At 40.5% G+C, this 22,790-nt stretch overlaps 1 long non-coding RNA gene across 1 annotated transcript in view; it reads right to left on the bottom strand.

Annotated features, from left to right (window-relative positions):
* The window catches only part of LOC141782915 (uncharacterized), a 69,819-nt gene extending 55,883 nt beyond the window's left edge, over nucleotides 1-13,936 (bottom strand). Inside the window, exons 1-2 of the long non-coding RNA XR_012597183.1 lie at nucleotides 13,850-13,936; nucleotides 13,228-13,346 (exon numbers count right to left, since the gene is read on the bottom strand). This is a non-coding gene — a long non-coding RNA (uncharacterized LOC141782915). The remainder of the gene's footprint in view (nucleotides 1-13,227; nucleotides 13,347-13,849) is intronic.
* Nucleotides 13,937-22,790: the final 8,854 nt, after the last annotated feature.

Here is a 22,790-nt window from a genome sequence, read left to right as displayed (position 1 = left end):
TCTTCATCCTATTGAACTCACATTCACTTTGCAGTCAAATTTGTTGTAAAAGTACAGTTACATTGAGGATGTGTAGGTTTAACATCTTACGCTATACTTTTAGATCCTGGTTGTTTTTATTAATATGTTTTAGCAAGGTCAAAGATTTTAGCCAGTCACATAACTTGAATTTTTAGTTTTACGTTTCTGGTCCCAGCCACTATATCAAGGTTCAGGAATATTTATTTATACACAGAGGTGTGACAGTTTGCAAAGCAGTATGTAAAGTATATAAAAGTAAAGTGACAATAGTAAAAAAAATATAAAATTGTTAAAAATTGTTATATATTTATATAACAGAGTTGGCATGGAGATAATCTCCAGGTTGTACCACATCCAGCTCCTGGACACCACCATAGTTACGCATCTCCATAGTTACGCATCTCCATGGTTACTGACGGGCTCTTGTCCACCTCCCATAACAACCGTTAAAGTAAAATGTCGACTTTTTGCGACTTAAAGTCACCAATATCCTGGAAAATATTCCCAGCATCTTAGCCGAACTTGGCCTAACAACTCCTCACACGACATGTTGTCCATATTAGCTGCTATGATTTTCCCAGTCAGTCTTCGTAAGTTTTTAAAACAGAATTACGATAAACGGTAATGTATTTCCGGTCCCGTTCCTCCACTCAGACCGTCGCTAATTAGCCACGCTCTCAGCCTCCACACCTGTCTACCTGTACTGACTGTAACATAGCTTTTTAATGACCATTTTAACCTCATCTGGAAACGCTCGGCTTTTTCTCTGCCTAAACTCACGTAACGTTACGTTAACTGACAATTTCTGCGACACAGTTCGGAAATCATAGATATTTGGTGTTAGAGGGTTATTGACAGTGTATGACTCTAATGAAAATTACTCCAACTCCAACAATTCCTGTTGTTTTTATAAATGTGCTATATAAATAAACTGATTTGACTAACTATCACATGTTGAATTAAACTAATTGTATTGTAAGAAAATTATGAGAGATGTCATGTTCTTCGGGGACCAACATGTAACGGGTAATTGGTGATGATGAGCTCCTTCTCTGTGACTCACAACCGAATCTTCATTTCACCCCGAGCAAAACACAGCAAACCACATCAGTCCTCAAAATGAAGTGCTGTTTTTCTTAGCCAAATGTGCACAGCTACACATAATCTCCTTGTATACTGCAGGTGAAAACACAGAAAACATGGAAAACAGGTAGTCTCTGCGTGTGCTGTCTTTTGCCACCAGCAAAAATCTTCTGTTTTACTACAAAGACTCACAGGTGCTGTTTTTCTAAAACACCTGACCCATTCCCCGTGCCTTCCCAAGACTCCCACGTCTTATACCCCAGCCTTTCTCTAATGTCCTCAGGAACACTCTGAGCTGTTAAAGCAGTCATGTGCTACTTATCCTGGTCTATGAACACACAAGCACTGTCAGAATTTACTGAAACAATGCCCCAAAGGGATGAGTGGGAAGTCAGGCTAGAAACAAAACTGAGGAAATCTGAATGTTTTATGCAGCCATGCTCTCCAGTAAGACGCTCTAATGGGGAGTAATTTGCTGCTCTTTTTTTTTTCAGCTACATGTGTTTTGGGATTATATTTGTGTTCAATTAGATTAACTTGAACAAGAGTTCACCACTGAGGGCCTTAGTCCTGCAACTCAAGGCCAAAACACAAAGCTCAGTCAAATGTGAAGTACAGACTGGGAGTATTTTCATATGTAGCAAACCAGCAGCCCACTTAGTATAGGAGGAGTACATCAGTTAGAGTTGGGTTAAAGGCTAGTACAGGAACCAGTTATGACCAAACACATTCGCTTTATCCCCTGATCCATTTAAAGCTGTCCTCTCCTCCACCATGATGTACTGCGGCGAATGACTTGGGAGAGTTTTTTGCTAGAAACATCATCTATCAATATAAACATAAGCATAACATACAAGGTTAGGTCAACAGCTAATTATTGACTTTCATTGATGGAGACACCTACCTACCCAACTTACTACCTACATCAGGTGTGTCAAACTCAATTTCACTGTAACTCGGCAATGAAAATCACATTATCGCCAGCCATTTATAGTTTATTGATATGCTTTTATTTAACCGAAAAAATTAAATGTCTTTGATTATATTGTTCATGAGGGATGATACTGGCTTTTATCATCCCTCTCTGGCTATTTTATTCTGCTTTCTAAAATTGATTGTATCCCCAGATGTTTCTTGTTTTTGTGATCCCTCTGTTGATTGTATTTTATTTTTTGCTGATTTATTGTTTTTTTATGTCGTTTTTTCTGTTTTGTTGATTTTCTTTTTTTTTCTTTTTTTATGAAAAGCACTTTGTAACCTTGTTTAGAAAAGTGTTATATAAATAAAGTTTATTATTATTATTATTATTATTATTATTATTATTATTATTATGTCATATATAGCCTTCTCACATACAATTTAGTCCACATAAAGTCCTAAAAAAAGTTGCTTAGAATTTAGTCAAGCATAATAATGCATTATTACATTTTTACCAGTAGACTACCATACAGTCAACTCACAACAACCGGTTTCACAGGCCTGAATATGACAACTCAATGGTTGTGTGGGACATTTAATCAAAAATAAAATAAAAGAGGAAGATCTTTCATCACGTAGTTTACCACATAAAACCCTTAAAAATGACAAATAAACTTTGTCAAACTAGTCAATCAAAACTCACATGCAGCATTCAGCATCAACTTTCCTTTGTTGTGCCATTCTGTCTTAGCTAGCTTACTAGCTAACATGTACAGACTACTAGTAGGCGTGCCAAAATTTACTGAGAACTTAAATTGCCATGGGGCCGGATCAAAATTTGCGAGGGGTCGGATTTGGCCCGCAGGCCTTGTATGTGACCTACATACCTATTTATTTACCACATCACATATCCAGCTTTTATTTGCCCCGTGTAAGTGATACCATAACACCTCATCACGCCGGTAATCATCAGCCCTGGGGCTGTTTGTAGGTGGCTAACTAATGTGATCATGCAAAAGCACCACTGCACACTTGTGATCATTTGCTGCCAAATTCAAAATGCAAAAAACATGTTAAAAAATTAACTGGCAAACACATTTCCTGTGGAGGATGTCGAAGAATGTATAGATAAACAATAAAGACACAGGATGGAAAACAGCTGGTGATCTCCGATGGTTCACTGACTGCATACTAAAGAGGGCAAAACCTGTCGGGCCTCAGGTGGTGGACCTGAACTACTGACATTTACTTGATGAGCACTCAACTCAATGAGGAATACAAGTCGGAATCTTTGGTAGAGACATTTCATATATATATATATATATATTGTGATCCCTCTCCCAGGACGGACAGATGTGCAACAGATGTCGTGTGTAAAGAGTAACAACATAATGAAAATACAACATAGACAATCCATATGACAAAAATGAATACAAAATGTGAACATATGTAAAGAGATGGATCCAGGAGGATATCAAGTCGCCAAAACAGAGAGAGCCAGAGCAACACAACCTCCTCTCCACCATGTAACCTATAGAGAGGACAAGCTTTTTGTTTTTAGTTCACAGTTGCTTCGGTAATGTAAACGTATGTTTCACATGCCAATAAGCCCCTAATAATACATCCTTTTACAAACTCTCACACACTTTAATAGGCTACTCAAAAGTAACAGAGGCACATGGTTATTTTTGTGTCTCATGCACTACTGTCAGGATATAGTGACCGTTATATAAAAATATTTGTTTTAATCATATTTGCTCCAATTCTACCCACTGCTGCTTTAAGTGCTGTCTACTAAAGTTATTCTTTTGACTGAAATAGGAATACATTTTCATCATGTTTACTTTTAATTGACTTAACATATCCTCAGCTACAAGCTTATTTAATATAATCAGGTGTTGGCATAGATTTAGAAAGACTGATCCCTTACCTCCCAGAGAACCTCAACTTCCAAATCCAATCAAATTCCAATTTAACCCCTGCTAACACCATCCCCAGACGTATCAGATCTGCCTGATATCAGATTCTAATTGACAGGACTGTCTATTCTTTGCCAGTGGTCAGGAGTTGGCGACTAATGAAACAGCGTTGCATCTCTGAGCCAATTCCAATAAAAACCTGCTGAATGAAACCAACACCCTGCGGCTTGATGGGTTTCAGTGATGCCTGGCTCCTACAGGATGTTACCACTGCTGCCAATTAAAGGTCTCGCATCAGCATGAGATACGTGTAATACACCATGGGGTATGACTTGTACTAAGTCCAGCTGCAGTGTAAGCTGAATACTGAGAGAGCTAAGGTTTTAACATCCCAAATGATGTAAGTCTGTGTAAGCTCATTATTCTTCAGTGGGTGTTGCAATTACAACGGCAGTCAATTGTGGTTTCTTTAGACATACAAAGGTCCAGTAAGTATGAATGTCACTGTTCAACCAATCAAAATATATCCAGGAAGCAGTGATTGTATTGTTGATCATTATCAATGACATTTTGAAATAAATACTTCTCCCCAATTGGAATTTTGAGGGTCTGTATATGAACAGATGGACACAATAGCACACATACTTCTGCACACTATAACACAATAGAATGGCCATGGACCAAATACTACCAGACCGGACAACGCCGTGGTAGTGAGCTGTCAATCACAAGGTAGCCACGCCCTAAAGCATCCCCTGCTTTATGGTCTATGTGACGCTAAATGGGACCATAATTTACTAAATGAACATCATGCTGTATTGAAGAAGACCTGAAACTAGCGATTGAGACCATAAACTCATGTTTACAAAGTGTACTGAGGTAATAAATCAAGTGAGAAGTAGGATCATTTTCTCATAGACTTCTATACAATCAGACTTATTTCTGCAACCAGAGGAGTCGCCCCCTGCTGGCTATTGGAAAGAATGCAAGTTTAAGGCACTTCAGCTTCAGGGAGGGTGTTCTTTGCCAACCTCATCAGTACCGGTCAAGGTAACACCAGAAACCTCTTCTCAACAGTAAACCACCTTCTTCAGCCTCCGAGAACCCTCCCCCAAAATACCTCCACTGATCACTGCACTGCCTTTCTGGAATTCTTTGAAAACAAAATCAACACCATCCACCAACAGCTGGCCTCATCCTGCACCTCCCCATGTGACCCACCCTGGATGTCAACCTCCTGCCAACCACTCATCAGCACCCTCTCTAACTTCACACCCACAACGGAATTAACCATCACTGAGCTCATTCATAAAGCCAAACCCACCACCTGTCAGCTCGATCCCCTCCCCACCATCCTCGTCAAAGCCTGTCTGCCCTCCATCTCCCCCATGATCACAAGAATCATTAACTCCTCCCTCACCACTGGTATTGTACCCCCCACCCTCAAAACTGCTGCAATTACACCAACCCTCAAAAAACCCGGTGCTGACCCAGCTGATCTGAACAACTACAGGCCCATCTCCAACCTCACCTTCATCTCCAAAACCCTTGAGAGAGTGGTCGCCGCCCAACTTCAGTCCCACCTCAACTCAAACAACCTCCATGAACCCTTCCAATCTGGTTTCCGCCCCAAACACAGTACTGAAACAGCCCTGGTCAAAATCACCAACGACCTCCTCCGTGCAGCTGACTCTGGACTGCTCACCATCCTCATCCTCCTCGACCTCACTGCTGCCTTTGACACCATCTCCCACCCACTACTCATCACACGTCTGACTGATACTGGTATCACCGGTGTTGCACTCACATGGTTCTCCTCATACCTCACCGACAGACTACAATTTGTGAAACTGGGTAATCACAGGTCAAGGTGCTCCGCTGTTTCACTGGGTGTCCCCCAGGGGTCAGTATTGGGTCCACTCCTGTTTATCATTTACCTCCTTCCCCTTGGCACTATCCTCCGTCATCACAATGTCCGATTCCACTGCTATGCCGATGACACACAGGTCTACATTTCAACTGCACCCACTGCAGCCCTGCCACCCGCCTCCCTCACCACCTGCCTTCAACACATCAGGAGCTGGATGAGCAGGAACTTTTTAAAACTCAACAGCCATAAAACTGAGGCCCTGCTCATCGGCTCCAAGAACAACATCTCCAAAACTCAACACACCACTGCTCAAAACATCACCATTGATGGTTTCCCAGTACCGTTCTCCACCCATGTCAAGAGTCTTGGGGTCACCCTGGACAGCACACTCTCTTTTTCATCTCACATAAAAAACATCACCCGGACTGCCTTCTTCCACCTCCGCAACATCTCTAGACTCCGTCCATCACTATCCCACTCCAGCACTGAAATCCTGGTTCACGCTTTTGTTACATCCCGGATCGACTATTGCAACGCTGTCCTCTCTGGCATTCCCATCAAACTACTCAACAGACTCCAAATCATTCAGAACTCTGCCGCCCGGATCATCACCCGCACCAAATCCTCCGACCACATCACCCCCATCCTCATCCAGCTGCACTGGCTCCCTGTTAAATCCCGGATCGACTACAAAAACCTTCTGCTCACCTACAAAGCCCTCCATAACCTCGCCCCCACCTACCTCACAGACCTCCTCCAGGAGTACACTCCCTCCCGTTCCCTCCGTTCATCATCAGCCGGACTTCTGACCACCCCCACCTCACGCCTCAGCACCATGGGAGCCAGGGCATTCAGCTGCTCTGCTCCCAGGTTATGGAACTCACTCCCCCCACACATCCGGCAGTCTGACAATATCACATCTTTCAAATCCCTCCTGAAAACCCACCTGTTTAAACTGTCCTACTCTCTCTAGAACTCATCATCACCCATCCTATGTGTTTGTACAAATATGTCTCTGTCATGTCCTGTTGTTTTTATATTGTTTTTTATCTGTCTATGTTTTAACAGATTTTTGTAAGGTGTCCTTGGGTGTCCAGAAAGGCGCCACTAAATAAAATGTATTATTATTATTATTATTAGTTTCAGTGAAACCATACATGTTTTATAATGGACCTGTTTCTATTTTATAACTCTGTTGGAAGTCTGTCGGATAATGCTGCCTTTCATTTTAGGTGAGATTATGTTATGTTACGTGGATTTAGGTCTCCCTTTGCAGCATGGGCTTTTGCATTGCCAGAACCGCAGAGAACATCCAATCCATCACTAAAAACTGTATGGTTTCCGGTATTCTCAGGATAATTAGATTGAGGGACTGAGGGGCTTGTAGTCATTAACAAATGTATATGATTTATTTAAAATGGATCTTCCCCTCAGTCATTTCTAATGGCACTAATGGCTCTTTTTGAGGTAAGCCTCTTACTGTAATACGCCGTACTAGCACTTTAGTTTGTTTGAGCCTAATTAAACTGTGTCAAACTTTTTAAAATGTAAAGCTCCTCATTCAGCTATAAGAGCAAACTGTAATTTGCTTGTATTTAATTAGCTGGAAATGCATCCCTTTTCCTATTTTCTGAATTTTGGTGTCCACCCTTTTCATCCTCTGCATAATTATTGGAACAAGAACTTGTGAAGCTTATTATTTTATCTCTAACACACACAGTGAATTTTTACCTGATGGCTGCTAATGACTGATCTGAATAAAAAAAACATTAATTATTTGTACCACAAATTTGAGTGAGTCAGATTCCTGGACTCATTTTGGATGCCAAAGGAAAATAAGTGATGTAATATTAGCATTAAAAAGCTGGGACAAATGTGTCTGAGAACCTTTTTTTGCTTGAAAAGAATAATAATGTAAAACACAGTGGGCAACTGCGCAGTCTGAAAAGTGAAGCCAATGCTGAAATGCCTTAAACAACATTCTTTCTAAAAGCCAGCAGGGGGCGACTCCTTTGGTTGCAAAAAGAAGACATATTATACAGAAGTATATGAGAAAATGACCCGTACTTTATGAGTTTATGGTCTGAATCACTAGTTTCAAGTCTTCTTCAATACAGCATGATGTTCATTTAGTAAATTATTGTCCCATTTAGAGTCAAAGACGATAAAGCAGGGTATGCTTTAGAGCGTGGCTACCTTGTGATTGACAGGTCGCTACCGCGGCATTGCCCGGTTTGGGAGTTGTCCATTTTTTCATCTTACAACTTTGACCCTTTCACAGTGTGTTTTCACTTCATGAAAGTTAATTTTAACATTTTGGTATCCTAAAAATGTCTTATTCAGCATTTGGTTGTAGCTTCACCCTCTCGTGTCACTTCTGGTTGCAAAAAAACGAGATGGCGATGGCCAAAATGCTAAACTAGAGGCTTCAAAACGGCAGTCCACAGACCAATGGGTGACGTCACGGTGACTACGTCCACTTCTTATATACAGTATATGGTAAAACCATATATAGTATTCAACATTATCACTATTGTATCATAAATGTACCATTAAACTACATGGAATTTTAGTTTAACATCTGATCACTGTCCTACAGTGACAAAGCAATCTTAAGATAAATTGTGAGGAAACCAAAACATGGATAGAAAATAACGCTACTGCTATTGATAGAAACAATGATAATAATGCAGGAAACCTATTCCCAGGATTCTCAACCATAATAAACCAGGTTGTTGAATCCATCTCCTCTCCTCTCTAACCTCTGTGCAGGCTGATTGATCCAATGCTTGTACGAGAGCGGGTAAACTTCAGTGCAACACTCACAGATAACATTAAATAGAAATGGACTTCCACCAAGAACTAATGCCTCTCTGAAAGAAACAGTTCAAATCCAAGTCAAAATCAATGTAGCCGCATAAAAGTTCAGATAGCTGTAGAAGCTGCTTTTAGACTATCGCTCACAGATTCATCCGTTAGCCCGATGGGTAATGTTCGTCGTCTCTATAGGACGGTACAGCTTTCAGTAGTTCCCATTTTTGCACCATTGTGTGTCCTGATTTATTCCCATGAGGCACTTTTCAGCTTCACTTGAGGAATACTCCCAAGACTGTGCATCAAACTCACTTTAGCCTGGTAGAGTACTCCCTTTGTGCAGCTCCACCAATTCATCAGGAAAGAACATGACGTCTACCTTGTACAGAGCCTCGCCTGTGGTTTGGCTGCTAGCATTACTTGAACTTTCTCCTTGAATTTTAGAATCATTATATTAACTCTTGGGAAAGTAAAACAACTGGGTCATGTGCTGCTACTGTAGGTAGCGTAGGTGCTTTCTTGATGATGCCAAGTGGTGGTCTCTTTAAAAGTGATCAAATTAAATTCTGCATGAATGTTTCTTGTTTTCCTGATACAGTGGAAACCTCTTATAGTGGTCACATCTTTCCAGGTCAAATTGATCACTATAAGCAGATGATAATCATAACCAAATTTTTTATTTTTCTTTATTTCTCATGCAGATTACCGTCTAATTGAAATTTGTTACATGGATATATAATAATGAAACGGACAGTTTTGCGATTTAATGAATCTTATGGACTGTTTCAAAATACAGTACAGCTGTTTCAAACCATAGATTGCATATAAAAAGTAGACGTAATCACCGTGATGTCACCCATTGGTTTGTGGACTTTTGAAGCCTCGAGTTCGGCATTTTGGGCATCGCCATCTTGTTTTTGTGCAACCAGAAGTGACACGAGAGGGCAGAGCTAAGTAAAACCGAACGCTGAATAAGACATTTTTAGGCAACCAAAATGTTCCAATTAGCTTTCATGAAGTGAAAAAACACTGTGAAAGGGTTGAAGTTGCAAGACGAAAACACAGTCAACTCCCAGACCGGACAACGCCGTGGTAGCGACCTGTCAATCACAAGGTAGCCACGCCCTAAAACATCCCCTGCTTTATGGTCTATTTGACTCTAAATGGGACCATAATTTAGTAGATGAACATCATGCTGTGTTGAAGAAAACTTGAAACTAGCGATCGAGACCATAAACTCATGTTTATAATGTTTACTGAGGTAATAAATCAAGTGAGAAGTAGGGTAATTTCCTCATAGGCTTCTATACAATCAGACTTCTTAACTGTTACTACTCCTCATTGTCTGGCAATCAGAGGAGAATTTAATTATTTACCCAAAATGGCCAGGAGCTGCACTTACTCTGTTGTGCCTAGTTCAGCACCACTGTGCCTCCTCCGCATTTTATATAGAGGTATTCTCACAATGTGCTCGTTGCTTTAATATAACATATTCTCAACTGACCACAGTCTAAATGAATCCCTCCGTCTGCCCCGTGATGCATCGGTCCTCTGTGTGTCTTTTTTCTGACAGTGTTTACGTGTAACAATAATCTTGAAGCTCATCATTGCTCTAATTAAAACAAGCAATCTAATTAAAACGGACTTGGCTCATCTGAGATTTCAGTTTTTAGTTTATTTGGCTCTGAACTGGTTGTGGTTGCATAGCTGGAAGTCGGCAGCGCTGGAGGATCTGATTAGTTTTGTTTCATTTGAATACTGGGTGCCACATTAATATGCGTCAAAGTGTTTGTTCACAGTCTCATTAACCCCGCAGGCATTGGTGCCGGGATGATGTTGCATCATTATTTCAATGTATGAAACAGGGTTGTCCAGTGAGCAAACACAAGTAAAGCTGTGGTGTTCTGGGCTCTTACACGTGCATCAACACAACAGAGGACAGGGTACCTTGAAAAACTGATTGTAATTTTCTGTGTTGCGACTGTAAAATAAATCTACTTGGTTTGTTTGGTTGGAGGGCAATTTTCACACAACATTATCTGCCACACAACATGCAACCGAAGAAAAAAATCACAACGAAAATGTGTTCTGAGAGTGGACAGTAAGTGGCCTATTTGGCAGCAGTGGAGGAAAGGACAGCTGTATTTTGAAGTCATGGTTGGCCATTTCTACTACTAAACCATAACCTTAAAGGACCAGTGTGTAACATTTAGGGAGATCCATTGGCATAAATGGCATGCAACATTAATAAGTATGTTTTCTTTAGTGTAGATTCACCTGAGAATAAGAATCATTGTGTTTTTGTTAGCTTAGAATGAGCCGTTTATATGTACATAGGTCGCCGTATTTCTACAGTAGCCCAGAAGGGACAAAACACTGAGCTAACTTTTCCTGCTTGGGATGGAGTTGATAACATTACTCGCTCCGTTGTTAACCCCCGTCACTCCACTCAGCCGCTGGGAAACAAGACACAGGACAACTGTGTTGGTCTTGAGGTGCTGCAGCATTTATTTCTGCACAAACGGCAACTTCCACTGAACAGTCACTTGATATTCTCAAAGCTAAACTAACTCTGTCTTCTGCTCCACTAGCTCACTTTCGCCACCGCTCTCTCTCTCTCGCTTCACCACTCACTTCCCACAAACACACACACACACTGACTCTGCTATTCTCCAAAGGACCTACGCTACTCTTACAACAACTGGCTCTACATAGGGCCATTCGCTAGGGTTGAGCCGGTGTAAACATTTTCAAACCGGTTTGATATTAAGCCCTAACACCGGTCCGGACCGGTATACCGAACTTTACCACTAGATGTCGCACTTGACTCAGCAGCTGCCTGTCACAAAATGAGAATAGCTGGTCCACCTTAAAGGTCAGCCCACCTTAAGTGAGCCTGGGCCAGTCAATCAAACTGATTTTGTCACTGACACTTGCTTGTGTCGCATTCTGTTTGGAGGGTGTAATATGTAGGCTACACACATCCCAAATACATTGGACCACTCTGTGTTGTACACATTACATTCCCTCTAGATTTTTTTGTGAACCCCCAACTTTAAAGTTCAAGCTGCAGGAAATCGACTCAAATCTACCATTATCGTTGGGTTGCGTCGGCTACTATAATTCTCCTACACGCTTAGCACACGGGAGATGTTTCAATCTGCAACGTCACGGCTAGTTGCTGCTAAATCCTACACACTGTTCCTTTAAAGACTTCACACCCTACAGATTTCTAAATGTCTTTCATATGTCAGGGATGAACACAATGTGCTCCTGATTAAAGCTTATTGCTTCTTCTGTCTGACATAACTCATCAACAAAGGCCCAGCAGTAAAAAAAAAAAAAGCAATTGATTTGGTTGGCAGGAGGTCTGAGCTCAGGCTGAAATTGGGCATTAAAATGACACAGTCCATTGCTCCCACTCGCAATATTCCTCCTCATGTCAAGGGAGACTGTACAATTAATGCTTACGGGCAGAGACTTCAATTCAGTCCCCCACCACTCCTGTATCACACACACACACAGAAACCAGAGACGAAAAAAACAAAGATCATTTAATTAAACTGTTGTTGACTTGTGGCTGTATTGTGTTATCACTTCCATGACAATTAGGTGGAAGTTATAAGGTAATTGAGAGTTATCACAGGGATTAAATGACAGGAAAAGAGAAATGATAGGGTAGGTTCCCCCCAAAAATAGGAGCTGTTTTTTGGACCATCCTGCACATGTCAGCCCTCTGCGCATTGCTTTGACAACTTGGCAAGTCCGATTATCATCAGTGCTTTGCTGAAGGCTTCAAATGTGCATCTATCCGTGTCTCCTATCATGGCATTAAAGCAGCCTATTTCCAGAAGGTCTTTGGCCATTTTCCCCCAGCAGTTTTTGGAGAAATGAACCTGCCTGTCTGCTCTCTGGCTGCCGTACGCTACATCTGTCTGTTCCACTGTTGGCTTTGACTACAGTTTAGCCATCAGTCGTCCCCTCTTGAGTGAGGCCGCTCATGCACAGAGAGAGACACTTTTTTTTAGAGCAGCTTTAAGGAAAGCAAGTATTATACTGGAGGCTATTTAAACTAAAAAGAATGAGATGTCTTTGTGGGCGCTGAACCCCCCCCCCCCATCCAGTATTTCCTCCCAGGATGAGGTCAGGCGACCTATCAATATGTTTGGTATTCATGTGCTGTTGTTTATCTAACACCACACACACACAAACCTAATTTCTTTTGCTTCCCTGGTGATAAATTATGTTTAAAGGAATGTGTGGAGATAATCTATTATCTGGCTGTTTTCAATTCAATACAGAACGGGAGAAAAATTGACCTCTAGTCCTTCCAGGCACAATAACAAGCATTTAGTGGCTCATAATAGAATACAAACACATATAGGAGGCACTCGCACACAATATACAAACAGCCCTATGAAATTTTTCATAAGTGTTCTCCAAAGGCTTTTGAAAAAGCTGAACAATGAGATACACAGTGAGTTTTTTAAAGCCATTTGCAATGCATTCAAAAGTACAACTAAGGTTAGACAAAAGGTTGCAGACGCAATACAGTATAATGCAGCAGCATATGTAAACATCAAGAAATTCACAGGCTCTTACCCAGGGGTGAAAGTAGATTGATTGAAGTTCTTGCCGATACTACTGGGCTACCCCAACCGCTTGATATTGTTCTCCTGCCACTCCCAGCTTTATGAATCCCTGAACACACGATTCAATGCCTGTATGGTGAAAAAACTAATTAGAATCACTTATCATGTGTAGCGAATTATTTATTTAAATCGTGAAAGCGCTGCTGAATCATTTGTAAATGTAGACAAAACGTTTCAATAGGGCTGTCAAAGTTAACGCGATAATAAAACGTTAACGCAAATTCGTTCTAACGCCACTAATTTCTTGTTAGCTTGTGATTTTTAGGTTGTAACAGGCTCAGTTTTAAAGCTAGAGTGAATACTCTGGTATCATATGAAACTAGAAAAACTAAGAAATCCATTGGTACCAACCATGTCAAATAAAGCTCCAAACTTACGTTAAATTCTGGCAAGGAAAAACTGGTACGGACATTTTCAAAGGGGTCCCTTGACATCTGACCTCAAGTTATGTGAAAGAAAATGGGTTCTATGGGTACCCACGAGTTTCCCCTTTACAGACAGTTACCAACACTGAACCTTTTAGTGGTTCGGAGTACCGGACCGTACTGGCCTACTTTCACCCCTGCCCTTACCTCTTGTTCTTTTTCACATCTGGCCTTAACAGAAGTGCTGAACCTGTCGACGTGCACACAGAAGTCTCTCCTTCTCGTCGAGTCTTACTCTCCTAAGATGCAAACAGAAAGAAGATTTTGAGGTTGGAAAGAAAAGAGAGCGCATGGAAATTCCTTTCTGCACAGTCAAATTGATGTCAAACCCCTCGACGGCCTGCCATGGAACAGATGGCGTTACAATATGAGGACAGCACTATTAACAGATCCATCCATTTTGCGCCTGTGTTGGGAGAGCAGCACATCACTGCGGAGGGGTTTACCGAGCCAAAATTGTCAGATGGCCACTCCACCTTTCATGTGGAAAGGGAGTTGCAGAAAAGACAGCATACACAATGATACACTCGGTGTTCTGCCGTTGCCAAGTGGCATATTGTCACTTTGTGTCTCATGTTTGTCTTTTGATTATCACGGAGAACATGATGTAGAAATCTCACGCACTATCTATTAAAACCATGTAAGACACCATATGCTCCGTCCAGGCTTTGAAGACCGTCTTGCAGAAACTTGTCCACTATGCACTCAAACATTGTCCAGACTCGAGCACCACTTTGTAGCTCACACTAAAGGACTTGTGAGTTATATCCTGTTGGAGAAGAAAGGCAAAGTTAAGTGCCGCATGAATATTTCACACCCCTCATTGTCTAATTGCACTTAATTAGTGTGATTAAGAATTTAAAGGTTGCTTCTACAATGACTCTGAAGATGAAGCGGTAGCTGTCATCTGTGTTAAAAATATAGCAAAAAGATTCTTTGTTATCAAAAGGCCTGTCTGCGTTTGCATCTAAAGGTCACTCATTGGAGCATTAAGTTTACAGGACGGCTGGTAGGGAGGGTGAGAACAATTTTCAAAATGGACATTAATTGCAGTAACTCAAATTGCTCCTTTGTACTCCTGCTTAAATGCTTCTCCAAATATATAGTTAAATGTCAAACATAAATCAAATGCTCACGTCCCTGAAACATCTTGGACTTGCTGTTCTGGTAAATAACTGCTGCCAACAAAAACTCAAGTGCTACTTATTTCAAAGTGCATCTGCTAAGTGTTGCCACATACAATTTATTTTGCTGTATGGGTATAAGAATTTTTTTAAATGATCCTGCTTTCATTTAGAAAATATATTTTTTGATTAAATCAAAGGAACATATTTTTGGATTGGACTATAGTTAAAAAAGGGGAATTCATATTTTATACTACCAAGCGTTAAATGAGAAGATCGATACCACTCTCGCGTCTGTATGGTAAATGAAACTGAAAAGTGTTTGCAAATCATGAAGGGATGCACAGTCATCAAATTCAGCCCCTTGCCTGAAGTACCACACTAGGTAAAATAATAGACAAATAATTAATATCTCTTAAAGTAGGGCCATTAATCGATTAAAATATGGCGCATGATTGTCCACAGTCCATCACACATTTTTTACCTGTTCAAAATGTACCTCAAAGGGAGATTTGTCAAGTGATTAATACGCTTATAAACATGGTAGTGGTGCAAATGCGCTTGCTTTATGCAAATGTATGTATATATTTATCGCTGGAAATCAATTAACAACACAACACAATGACAAATATTGTCATGTCTGTAAAGGAGAGACTCGTGGGTACCCATAGAACCCATTTTCATTCACATATCATAAGGTCAGAGGTCAAGGGATCCCTTTGAAAATGGCCATGCCAGTTTTTCATCGCCAAAATCGAATGTAAGTTTGGTGCATTATTTAACGTCCTTTGGGGCAAGGTAACTTGACCTCAAGATATGTGAATGAAAATGGGTTCTATAGGTACCCACGAGTCTCCACTTTACAGACATGCCCACTTTATGATGATCACATGCAGTTTTAGGGCAAGTCATAGTCAAGTCAGCACACTGACACACTGACAGCTGTTGTTGCCTGTTGGGCTGCAGTTTGCCATGTTATGATTTGAGCATATTTTCTTATGCTAAATGCAGTACCTGTGAGGGTTTCTGGACAATATTTATCATTGTTTTGTGTCGTTAATTAATTTCCAATAATAAACATTTGCACAAAGCAAGCATATTCGCCCACTCCCAGGTTGATAAGAGTATTAAATACTTGACAAATCTCCCTTTAAGGTACATTTTGAACAGATAAAAATTAATTTGCGATTGATCGCGATCAAATATGGACAATCATGCAATTACTCGCTATTAAATATTTTAATTAATTGACAGCCGTAGTTTACATTGAAGATAATGGAAAGCCCAGTGCGTGTAATACTGGTGCTAAAGGTGCCTTGTGTGGTGGTATCACACACCAACAGCCGACAGCCAACGTGTCTGTATTTGATGATGATATTTTAAATGGTAAACACCTTTTTTTTTTTATTATTCAAGGGATTGCAATAAATTAAAGAACGCTAAACATCTATCTAGTTTCCTGCTAGTGAAAGATTTAATAAACATCTCCCCAAAAATGACTTGATGTCAAGACGAGGACACGCTTCATACATTTGGCACAACAAATACACTCTCGCCGCACATCCCAGAATGACAAATGCAGACTTCAACACCTGGTGGGACACAGGTGCTACATCTCATTTCAAATAAAGACCAGTGTGGAGCTGGCATTATATTTGTTGGACAGCTTAACTCTTGTTGAATCATTTTCAAACTTCCAATGCCACATTCACTATCCCTTCATCTTGGCTTGTGAGCTAGTTGCAAGTTTGAGGACATTTAGGATATTTATCAGCACAGACTGTATATCAGGCTCAAGGACAGTTGGTTTTGTTAAACCCATGTATTACACACATCTCCTAGTGTAGCTTAAATCATCATCATGGTTATACCTGCATCATCAGGCTACTTTAACTTTAGGCAAAGACAAGATAGACTACTGCAGGGGGAAACTGAAACCTGGCACACTGATGTTTCCTCTGCCCAGTTGTGATGCACAACGCCTGCTTTGCCCTGCCCCACTTTATCCAAACCTCTAACCCTTTAACCTTACTGACTCTCCTCATGCATGGAGAGTACCCAACACTATGTGAGTGTCTGAGAAGGGAGGACTCACAACTGATGAGATGCATTGGTTGGACTATAGGACTCTCTGGAAGGCTCTGATCCCATTAGATTGGGTCATCAGAGTCTTGTTTGGTTCCACACCTGAGATGGAAACTGCAAGTTTCCTGCTCTCCGAGATCTGCCAAAGTCTGCCATGAGCCTACCTACTTTTTATGTTTTGGAATATGCTGTTGATATTGCTATGGTTTTGGTGTTTGGATGGAAACTGACATTTTAACATGTATACAGCACAATCGGAATATGCGTCTTAATCTGGGCTTTTAACGCAGTTTGCGACATACAGCCTCTTGCCTGTTTACGGTCAACTCTGTCCGTTGTGCACAAAGCAACTAGCCAACAGTTCGTAAGGCTGAGGGAGAGATGCACGCCCAAAAGAAAAGAAAAGAAACACTCCTACTTTTAAACATTATGAAAGACTTGGATACCAACAGGTTTTTGGATATTTGCAAATCAAAACATTCTCACTCCCAACTCGTCAAATACCGCCTCTTGGTCAGTGCCCTTTGGCGTCGGATACCGACGCACTAGATACCCCTCTAACGTTAGTTTTGGACGTGTCAGGAATGGCTTGTCAATATACGCTCGTTACATGCGTAGTGTCCTTTACAAATAAACTTCATTTTTTCACAGGAAGTTAGGTTTAGGCAAGACAATCACTTAGTTAGGGTTAGGAATCGGTCATGGTTGATGTTAACTTCACTGACTGATGACTCACGTGACTAGCGATACTAACAAGTAACGTGACTACGACTGACGTGACCAAATAAGTCAGCAGGCCTTTCTCAAACCGGACCCTCCCCACTCCCACTCCATGACGGAGTGAACTCCAGTGGTAGTCACACTCACAGCTGAATGAAGCACCCTTCTTTAAGGTGTAAGGTATAAATACAGCGGCCACTTTGGGACGAACTTCCCTCTCTCCGACGGAAACAGGAACTATAATGTTTCGTAACCATGGTTTCGCATCAATCGGCAACTGTTATACACAGCACTAATAATACGCTTTATAAGTAACAGTGTGGGCAGTGAGGTGGCAGATGTTTTGTTTATATTCTTCACTTCATATAAAATAGTCTTTAAGTCTGTGGAAAAAAATATATATCAGAATCTGTATTATTGTCATGTAGGTTTTCACAAGGAATTTGCTTTGGTTTTTTGGTGCATAAACAAGAAACATAAATATAGTCTAGAACAAAATCACAATAAAATATTAAAACATAGGCCCACTATTTAAAACATATGTGCAATGTATCTGTTTAAAATGAAAGAGCTTGGCAGGAATGTGCAAAGATATATTGTAGGGGATGTGAAAAAGGTTCACGGTATTATAAGTAGAATATGCAATACACAGAGAAACTAAAAATAAAAAAATCAAACTCCCATGCTTCTGTGGTAGCATTTCTTTTTTTTTGTAAACATCTTCTCATTTTTTAACTCTGATGTTTATAAGCTGCTTGGTTTTTGCAACAGTCCCTGTAAATATACAACAATCTACAATCAAATGAACATGTCTACCATTTTCTAGACTAGACATTTGATCCACTGCCATGGGCAAAAATCTGAATACGTTGCGCATGTAAACGTTGTCACTTATTACAGCAGCAATAACTGTCAGCATGGCATTTCTTTCCACTTTGCTAGATATGGCACATCGGGTGTCCTATAATAGTATTCATTATGGCGGTTTTGAGAAAACTACTTTTAAAATCATATCTGGTTAGATACACGACACACCTAAAATTTAACCGTAGCAACATCTGGTAATAGAGATGTGGCCTTAGGCTTCCTGCCAGCCCCCTAAAACCAAACCTATAACTGGTGTGGACATCCTTTTGTTCACTCTTACAGTACATGTTTTCTTCTGCTGCTGATGCTGCAACTACCTGAAACGCTGTGTTTCTGCAGAGCTGAACTGAAGAGATGGAGCGGCGAAACATGTCAGCCTCTGGATTCATCTGGCCAGTCAATTAGCCCATCCAACAGAGAACCCATCTGCAGCAGAGACCTCGACTCACCTCTCCATCTAGCTCAGCTCCACATGTTGCAGTTGCCCTAGCAACATTTTCAGTTTTGGTATGTGTTAATGTGTCATTGTTTGCACTATATCCGACCTCTAAGTCAAGATTTTTCTTCAGGGCAACAGTTTTCTTACGGGGTGTTAGGAGATTTGGGATCTGCTTCAGAGTTGTCATGTGCAAGAGTAAAAACTTGAAAGAAACAATGGGGGGGTTCGGTCTATTATCGTCGTCAAAAGGTGTTTACACGCATAGTCATTTCTTCATTTACTTTAAGTCCCTAGACACACAGACACAAAAAGGTAGCAGGTAACACAAATAGAAGTAGCTGTCCATGGTGCTGAAATGCACCATGGACAGCTACTCCTATTAAACAAAGACCACAGAAATATACACAAGACATTAATTTGTACAAACAGACACAGAGACTGTTCGTACAAATAAGTGAAATTATTTTACTGTGATGTCTGAATCAACTACACCGAAGACTGAGTCTTCAGGCGCACTCAAACGGGTTTCAATTTGTGGAGGATCATGATTACGTCATGGTGTTAGCTGGAGGCAAGACAAAGGAAAGATTGGAGGCAAATACTAGCAGTGGGCTAAATTTACACATCACAAATGTCATCTTGCTGTGCTGTTGGGTCTCAGAATCAAGATATGACATTTGAGATGACAAACTGTGATTCGAGGCTACAGCGAGCTACAGTATCGGCAAAACGTATCAGAGAGGAAGAGTAAATGTTGCTAATATTATTCAGCCAATGGCTCACAGCTGCGGTTCGCAGAAGGCTGAACTATTAGAAACCCTTTCTCTCCATCTCTGAAAAGACTTTGCCGATATTGTACGACTCTCTTTTTGACTGACTTAACTATAGGATAGTTAACTATAGGCATCCAAAAATGTAGACGTCCTCAATGTATCTTTACAGAGCTGCCGTAGTCTGCCAGCGGTTAATCTGGTCCCAATGGTTAATGTTAACTTTCTCAGCTAACACTCTTGATCCTGGAGAGTGAGTGACTGAACATAATGAAAGAAACTCATATTTTCTTCAGCCATCGTTAAGAAAACAAGCCAACAATACTTGCTACCCAGCTTTAACTAACATGTTCAGAGATTTTTTTCTGCCAGAAAAAGGGGTCTATAGGTTAATCTGGTGTGCATTGTACTGTATAACGTCAGAAACAATCAATATCCTTCTATGATAGTGTGCACAGTGCCATTACATCAGGGACATGTGCTCTTTGCAAGAAGGTGCTTCTTTACAAGTAGTCCAAACATTGTTTGTCTATCAGCAGATGGAAAACAAATAACAAGAGAAAAATATCATCCTTTCAGACATCGACCCACAGATGTTTTGAAAAATAGAGAATGGATTCAGACACTGGAAGCACATAGCCCCTTTCCAATTGGACAAAAAGAAACACTAACACCCACTAACATCTGGCTATAGTTGGCTCCTTGCGCTAGCAGACATCTTGCATATTGTCTTTTAGTGGGAAAGGTTACAATCGGCATTCATTCCCAGGACAAATAACTCCAGTAGTAGTCACGGGTATTTATTGGCTCCAGCTCCAAAGTGCCAAAAAATTAGTTTCTCAACTTGTTTGGCAAGAAATTATACTCAGAGACTTTACAGAAACCATCAGTTCTGCAGTAATTCAGCCGTCCTTGTTGAACTTCTCGAACCCATTGGCCCAGGTTCAAGGACTTTGTATAGTTTGCTTTCATTCCAACATTGCTAAAAGTGTCATTAACTGTGAACCGTGCATGAATCCAAACCGAATTGTAAGCTGACTGTATTGATGTGTTTTTTTTTTTTTTCCTTTGCCTGTAACTGGAAATCTGTACGGTTGTTCCTACTTGATTACACTTTTCTGTGGGGAAGAAAAAAAAACACCTCAAGTGACGACGAGCTGTGTTTTTGCACGAAGGATGGGCTGACCTCATTAACCCCGTGTGTCCCAGTGTGTTATGGAAACCCTCCACACTTCACACTCGCAATCTTAATGGGCACTTCAGCTCTGTTGGTAATTACCGGAAATCTGTAACACAAGTAGGAACCTGGAAAGAATCCACAGACCACCGGTGTGAGTATTGGGACGGAGCCAGACGTTCCATTTAGTACCATCAATGATGTCTCTGGATGTTCTGTATTGTATTACTATCAGTCTTTTGTTTAACGGCACCGAGGACAGAGCTGAAACTAATACAGGGGTCACCTTTGATTTTTGCTGATACGGCTGGAGAGTGCTGAGACACTAATGTAATACGCCATCTGTTATCTGTTTGCCATTGTCTTCAATACTTTTTGAAGATTTCTTTATGATGGAAACCTCCTTATCAAATATTGCAGTCTCGGCAGCTCAAAAGATCTTTTTAGCAAGAGGATAATATCATGCAATATTTATTTGCCTGTGGACCCTAATTTAAATACTGACTACATTTTTCATGTCTGCTATTCTATTAACCCTGTACCATCTCCCTCTAGTGCTTCATTAACCATGAAACGTAGTGAAAATAAAGCAGTATTTTCATCTCCAATGCCTCCAATGGTCTTTTGTAGCACATCCCTTTAGTTGGCTTTGGTTTATTATTTTGTCTGAATGTTGAATGGGAATTATTCAGATTTTCTTTTTAGATTGTTGACAGTGGACTGGCAATTCTTTCTTGTTCAAATAATCAAGAGTAAGGTACTTCAGGCAAATCATCTTCTGAATACATAATGCCATCTCCAGCGGCACAATACCCCTGAGATTTCATGCAGAAAATTTTAAAATGACAACACAGAACCTCAAAATAAACTAGATGTGACGAGGGAGTATGAATTTATAACTGTTAGCAGAGTTTTGTCCTTTCTTAGATACACTCAGGATTTTATACTGCCTTAATAAAACTGACATAGTTTTGCCGTTTTCCTTATATTTTTCTGGTTTACCCATTAATCTACGAGAGACTTTCACAAGATGCTAATGTACTTCTTACTTTAATGTATCTCTCAGGAGAGCACTTTGCTGCACATGAATTGAGAAAAATATGTAAGTTTTAGAGATTTACTTGATGATAAAGTATGATATTAGCCAAGGCACTCTCAATTCCCTGCAATGCTCAAATTGCAAATGTCCTGCAGCACCAGTGGATGGGTGGATAGTGTTATAGACCTTTTCATTGCCATTCTGTTGCTAGGGCAACAGCTTTGGTCCAAGTTTACTTCCTGTCAGCTACTGCATTACAAACATTGCAACAGGAAATACAAAGGGGCCCATTTAGAATGTTTATGTTGTCATTAGGGCTGTCAATCGATTAAGATAGTTAATTGCGATTAATCGCAAATTACTCACACATTTTTTATATGTTCAAAATGTACCTTAAAGGGAGATCTGTCAAGTATTTAATACTCTTATCAACATGGGGGTGGACAAATATGCTTGCTTTATGCAAATTTATGTATATATTTATTGTTGGAAATCAGTTAATAATACAAAACAATGACAAATATTGTCCAGAAACCCTCACGGGTACTGCATTTAGCATATTCCTGTGCTCTAAAGAGCCAAGGACCACTGATAACAGTCTCTGAACCTAGGCATTGCACACCATTGGATGCATTTTACACACACACACACAGCACTCAAATCCTCATACCTAAGCTAAGCTCCTCCTAAGCTCTTTGGAGCATTTCAGCAACTTTCAGCTCATTGTTTTGGTTATTGCACTGAGCAACTCAACACTGATCTCATTAGCGTTATTTTAGGCTACAGCTCGAAATCTGCATGTACAGTAGACGACCAGACACTATGATCTTAGTGCTGGAACACTGGACCTGCTGGAGACCACCGTTC

The sequence above is a fragment of the Sebastes fasciatus genome, chromosome 14 (genome assembly GCF_043250625.1).
Source record: "Sebastes fasciatus isolate fSebFas1 chromosome 14, fSebFas1.pri, whole genome shotgun sequence".
Lineage (NCBI taxonomy): Eukaryota > Metazoa > Chordata > Actinopteri > Perciformes > Sebastidae > Sebastes > Sebastes fasciatus.
Note: the sequence above shows the minus strand (reverse complement) of the source record. Positions and strands in the feature narration are given on the sequence as shown.